Here is a 6,576-nt window from a genome sequence, read left to right as displayed (position 1 = left end):
TGGGCACTTTAGGAAGATTATTTTGGCAACTGTGCTCAAGATGAATTAAAGAAGGAAAAGACTGGAAGCCAAGAGTCAGAGAGAAAGCTGTTGCAATAGTATAGATAAGAAGTGATAAAGGCCTGAACTAGGATGGTCTTGTGAGTACAGAGAAAAGGATGGATGTGTGAAAGTTGGTAAAGGCAGAACTGACTGGCAACTGATTAGATGCTGGGGGTGAGGAAGAAAGCAGAGCTGAGGACGGCCCTGGGGTCTTAAAGCTGAGGGATAGTGTCCTTAACATAAACCGGGATGGATGGGCTTAGGAGGAGAGTATACCGTGTGGGTCTCCTCAGAATGTGAGCTTCTCGAAGGTGTTTTACCTGTCTTTGAGGGTGTGGTACCTGAAGCTGAATGAGTACTTAACAGATTCTTGCCGATGTACTGTTTTGGTTTAGAGGACTTTAAAGGACTGTCTAGTTGGAGATGTCCAATAAGCAGTGATGTGGGACTACCCTCAGAAGAGAGATGAGGGCTGGATATACAGATGTGGGAGTCATCTACGTAAAGCTAGACAGGTAGTGAGACCACCTAGGGAGGGAAAACCCAAGAGAAAAGAGAGAGGCCAAGAACAGGGCTTCAGGTGGGATACCACCTCCCCTTCAAACACTCTACATTCCGTCAAACTAGCCCACTCTCTGCCCCTTAAAACTTGTCTTATATTCTCCGATGCCTTTGTTCATAGTGTCCCCGTACCTAAAATGTCCTCCCTCCTCCTCTTTACTTATTGAATTCCTAGCCATCCTTTAAAGCTCAAGTCAAATGCTACCTCCTTTTCAAAGCTTCCCTGATTCCCCCAGCTATACCCATATGCCCTTATGTAACATTTTGTTTTGCACAATTTATTAGAATAAAATTTTCATGGATTCTTGTATATATGTACATGGGCAGCTAGGGGACCCAATGAATAAAGAATCGGACCTGGATTCCGGAACCAAATCCTGCCTCAAACACTATCTGTGTGACTCTGTACCAGTCACTTAACCTGTCTGCCTCGGTTTCTTTATCTTTAACATGGGGATAATAATAGCACCTACCAAACAGGGTTGAGGAGAGGCTAGAGAGCTTTGTAAACCTTAAAGCAATACATAAATGCGACCATCATTATCACATGTAATAATTGCATACTTTAGTCAAGAGAAACAACTAAAAAGTGCTACTTGGATATTATGATTATCTGGCTTGTGTCTTATCCCCCTACTCAACCTAAGTTTCCAAAAGAGCAGAGAGCCCCCTCATCCAATTTTTGTGACCCCCCCCCAGAACCTGAACAGGACTTGAAAGCATGTTTGCTGAATGAATGAATATTTAACATGGAGGTAAAGTGAGGGATAAGGTCCTCATTATAAATCAAAAGCTGTCTAATGAAAACATCTTCACTGCCTCCTCCAACTTCAAACTCACATCGTTTTCTCATGGTACAACACACAAATAAAAGCTAGGGGAGCTTAGAAATATCGTCAGATCACAGATCAAGAGCTGGAAGAGACTTCAGAAGTCATCTACTTCAACCCTCTCATTTTAAAGGTGAAAACACTGAGGCCCAGAGAGGTTAAGGGTCTAAAGTAACAGAGCTGGAGCTGAACAGAACTCCTCAGACTCCAAATCCAGTGTTCACCCAGACTTAGTCTTGTTCCCCAGAAAGGACTCTCAGCACCCTTACATTCCTGAATCTCCAGCAACAGCATCCCTACAGCTACTCAGGATACATTTTAGAACAGTACAAAAAGATGAAGGAAAGAAGAAAAAAGGCATGTTAAATACTCACTACGTATCAGGCATCGGGCTAAGAACTGGGAATTCAAATACAGGCAAAAAGAATGCCAATCCTGGCCTCAAGGAGCTTACATTCTAGCGTGGAAAGACAACACACAAAAGGGAGCTGAGAAGGGAGAAGGGGAGGGAGAGATGTGAAGTTACTTGATATGGGAAATGGTTTTGAAAACCAGAAGTCATGAACACGGCCAGAAAAAAGAATGAAGGATGGTTTGGGGCCCCTCCACAAAATGGAAGCCCCAGGAGAAACTTACCAATGGGAGGAGAGGGCAGATTGCGTGTTCCGGGTTGAGAAGGTCAAAGGGATGGTTAGATAGTTGGAGAAAAGGATTACCAGATAATCATTGCACTTGAAATTTTTGTGGGATAGATGAATCTGTGCAAGTATTTTCAAAGAAAGAGAGGGAGAGTACAACTTGCTAAAAGATTTATGAGTAATATTATTATAAGGTTATGTTGTGCTGGATAGAGGTCAGCTTAAGAGAAGCTAGCATTGTACTCCTCAAGGATCACTGGAGTCTCCTTTAAGAACCCTTTCACCTCTGTTAAATGTGTGCATGTGGTTGCTAAGCAGATTAAGAAAATGAGGTTTGTTTTCCCATTTCTGCCTTTAATAAATCAGGAAGACCTGCCCTGGCCTGAGTAATTCACCTGAAAAATATGCACACGACAACAAAGTGAATAAAAAGGAGGGCAGAGAGGATAACTTGTGACTTTGCAAGAGCTCCGTTTGCCTTAAAATATGCATTAACATCAAAGATAGTCCCATGCACTAAACTAACATTGTGGACATCAGAAACCAGGTTCCAAGGACTCCTGAAGATCCTCGTATCGGCTTCTGACAATCGGCTATGGCAGGAAAGACCATACTGAGGTGAAATGCTGATACTTTAAGAATTACCGAGCAGATTGGAAGCCAAAGAGTTCAGTTCCTCCAGCAAAACAGGTGTAATGAGACTTGGAAAGATGTGAATGAAGTGTTCACTGATGGTTAGATCAAGGAAAGCAGCAAGAAGCACACTGACTGACTGAATAAAATGGCCAAAGGGAGCCTTGGGGACAAACCAATGTTTGGGGACTGGGGAGGCATTTCCAATTCACAGAATGTACAAGGCCAGAGCACGAGTTCATGAGGAAAATGTAAAGCGTAGGGGCAGGGTGGAGGTAGGGTAAGACACTGACTTTTGATCCTCCTTTTTGAAGAAAGGGGGGATTAACAAAAAAGTAGTAAACCCAAAATATACACCTTTAGAACTATGAAGGAAGAAAAGACCAGGTCAGGCAGTAGGAAGAAAACTAACAGATGTTAAGAAGCATTTTCCAGGGGCAGCTACGTGGTACAGTGAGTAGAGCACCGGCCCTGGAGTCAGGAGGACTTGAGTTCAAATCTGCCCTCAGACACTTGACACACCTACTGGCTGTGTGATTTTGGGCAAGTCACTTAACCCCAATTGCCCTGTCCTCCCCCTCCAAAACATAAAAAAAAGCAGCACTTTTTGTGTTTCTGTTAGTTCCACAGAGGCAATGATCCCGCCCCAATTTCTCCATCTCTTTTAGCTGTACCATACTCCTGGTCTCCCAGGGTTATAACCTTTGACTCCTTCATCTCCCTCACACCATGTACGTGATTACAAGTCCTTTTAATTCTATTTCTGCATTCTCTCTCCTACCTCAGCCTCTCCTTCCCAGTCACATTGCCACCATCTTTGTTCATTCCTTGAGAACCTCCAAACTGGTTGAGCCACCAGCTTGGTCTCCTGGACTCACCTTTTGCCTCTTCGATCCGCTGAATGTAGGTGCCCAGGCAAATTTCTTACTGTATCACTCTTCTACTCAAAAACCTTCAGTAACTCCCCACCGTCTACTGAATAAAGCATAAAATCCTGATCCAGGCATCAAGGACCTCCCCAGGCTGGCTCCACCCTATTTTCATCTCATACTTTCTCCCTTTTATGTACTCTGGGAGGCAGTGTGGGAAATAGCCCTGGCTCTGAATTCAGAGGACCTGATGCTTACTTACCTGCATGACTTCACAGAAGTCATCCAACTTCCCTAGGCCTCAGTCTCCTCATTTATAAAGTGAGGGGGTTGAACTAAATGACTTCTGAGGTCCCTTCTAGTTCTAAACTTATGAGCCTAAGGGATCTGACTCTCCAGCCTTCTACTGTCCCATCCCAACCTCCCCCCTACTCATTCAATGCACACTCACACACATACATTTCGGTCTGCTAAAGTCGCTTCCTTCATTCAAGGTTCAACTTAGTTACCACCTCCTCTATGAAGCTTTCTCTGATATCCCTAGGGGGAGGTGATAGCTCAAATTTCCTCAAATTTATATAGAAGTTTGATAGGACTAGTCCTTTGTGCTTACATAAAAAATGCATTGGTTTTGGAATCCAAGGTTCAGATTCTGATTCTGCCACATTTAGCTCTGACATTAGAAAAGTCATCAAATCTCAATGAACCTGAGTTTACTCATGGGGGGAAGGAGGGAGAGGATGCCTACCTGACCTAATTCTAAATCTATGACCCTATGATCCCACTGCCCTCCTACAGAATGTAAGTGAAACTTGCAATGTATCTATTTAAGCATTCCCAGCTCTAGCACAGTGCTTTGCACATGTGTTTCATAATTTTTTTTAGATTGAATTGAGCCATATGACAAAATAAAATCTGAAACAATGGGGCAGGGCCACGAGCACCTGCAAACAATAGTAGCAGGAGAAGCAAGGGTGGGCTGGGGATGCACTGATCTGGAGAGAACACAGCCACAGGTGGAAAAGTTCTCGGCTCCACCTGCAGTAACTGCAGGGTTCTTGTCAGCGAGGGAATCTTTATAGTCAGTCCAGAAAGGGCTGCAGATCATGCGTCTCTTGGGTTGTGGCTGTACAAGTCAGCATCCTCAAAAGCAAGAAAGCAGCATTGTAGGCCCTGTGGGAGTGGCTCAGGCCCAGTGTCTGTGTATTTATTTATTTACTTAGGCACACAGAAAGCTTATCTGAAGACAGATACCATCACTCTGCCAATTGCTGTTTATTAACTTTGTTTAAGCCATCAGTCTCATGCCCTCAACCTCCACACAGGGCTAGCATGATGCCCCAAAAGCTCATTCTTTATACCCTGAACTGCACAGCTTCGAGGAATTGCATAAATGTTACCAACTCATTTGTCATGCAAACAGTGCTTTGGAAAGAAATAAAATACTATTATGTGGTATATGTGTTAGGCAATCACTATATCAAATTCATGGCATTCCATACAAACACAGGCGGAGGAAAGGAAAACAACACTTGGTGAGAGAAATCGCACCACATGGGAGCAGCTAAGTCAGGAGAGATTTGGAAGCGAACAACAGAAGCCTGACCAGCCTAAGACTATAATTTTCTCTGCGATTGTGACCAGTGGTGGAGTCCCCCTGCGGTACACAAAGTAGCAGGAATATAAAGCATCTACTCTAGGTCTCCTGCTCATGGCACTGCATGATGGGACTAGGAGGAGGGAGGAGAGGATATAGTGGGAGTAAAGGGGAAAGGGTGGGGGTGGGGAACACAAGGAGATGAGTGGAATGAAAAGGGTGACGAGGAAAATGGAAGGAGGGCTGGAGAACAGGATTTTGATCCCTAAGGGGTCTTAAAAAGTCACCTAATCCTCACCCCTCATTTTATAGAGAAAGGTCATTGATCATCGATTTAGAGCTGGAAAAGAATGCAGAGGTAATAAAGTCCAACGTCCTAATTTTACCAAAGAGAAAAAAGAAGCCCAGAAAGGTTAAATAGTTTGCCTGAGGGGAAAAGGGGGGGAGGTCAAACTGCTAGTGTCTGGGCCAGGATTCAGACTCAGGAAACTGAGGTAAAGTGTATTGCTCCAAATGCCTTTTTCGTAGATAGTCCTTATGCAGCATAGGTTAATGGGTAAGTCTTACTTTAAGTCTTTATTCTGCTATTTACTGAGTGACCTTGGGCAAGTCACTTAATAGAATCAAGGATCTTCTCATTTTTTCTTTGTCTTTTTTTTTTATTGGCGAAATAAAAAGAATTAGTAGATGCTCTAAATCTTTGGTCCTAGGAGTCACAGCAGACGGCCCTTCCTCTGGCACTGATGAGCACCTCCAAAGCTAGGGAGTGCAGGATGCCCCCTGGAGTCCCTCTGATAAGGACTTCATCTAATGACGGACCCCTAAAAGGCCCTGGGCTCTCACACACGGCCTGTCCCCAGTCAATCCCAGCATAATCCATCCAACTGTCCCTTCATTGTCCCCATTAAATTTCGAAAATTCTAGAATCTTGGTACTTTTATACAGAAAAAGACTATAAGGAAAGCTGGATGGGATCAAGGAGGGGCAAGTAGGCTGGGAGGGGCCAGGGGCCGATGCCCGAGGCGAAAGTCCAGGGCCTTTTAGGGGTCCATCATCAGCGCCCACGTCGGCTGGCACAGCCTACTCCCATGCCACCTCCATGCCACAGGGGGTGATCCACACACAGGCGCTTCTCAAATGCTGACTGCCCGAGCGGTCGGATGGATGGCGGCTCCGCGCCCCCGTTAGCGTGCCCAGAGGGCCCAGCGGCGACTGTCAGCTCCCTGGCGAGAGGGGCCTGGGTAGGGGCGAGGGAGGCACGAGGGAGACAAGGTCAAATGAAGCCGAGGTGCCCGGGCTCCCCAGATGGGAAGGAGGGGGCGGCATTTGCGGCTGCCCCCCCCCCCCTCCCCGAGGACACAATTCCGGACAGATCCGGCCCTGACTCGAGCTCTGCCACTCTTTGG

This window comes from Trichosurus vulpecula, chromosome 7 (assembly GCF_011100635.1).
Source record: "Trichosurus vulpecula isolate mTriVul1 chromosome 7, mTriVul1.pri, whole genome shotgun sequence".
NCBI classification, from domain to species: Eukaryota; Metazoa; Chordata; class Mammalia; order Diprotodontia; family Phalangeridae; genus Trichosurus; species Trichosurus vulpecula.
The sequence above is the reverse complement of the archived record's forward strand: the minus strand, read 5'-3'. Positions refer to the sequence as shown.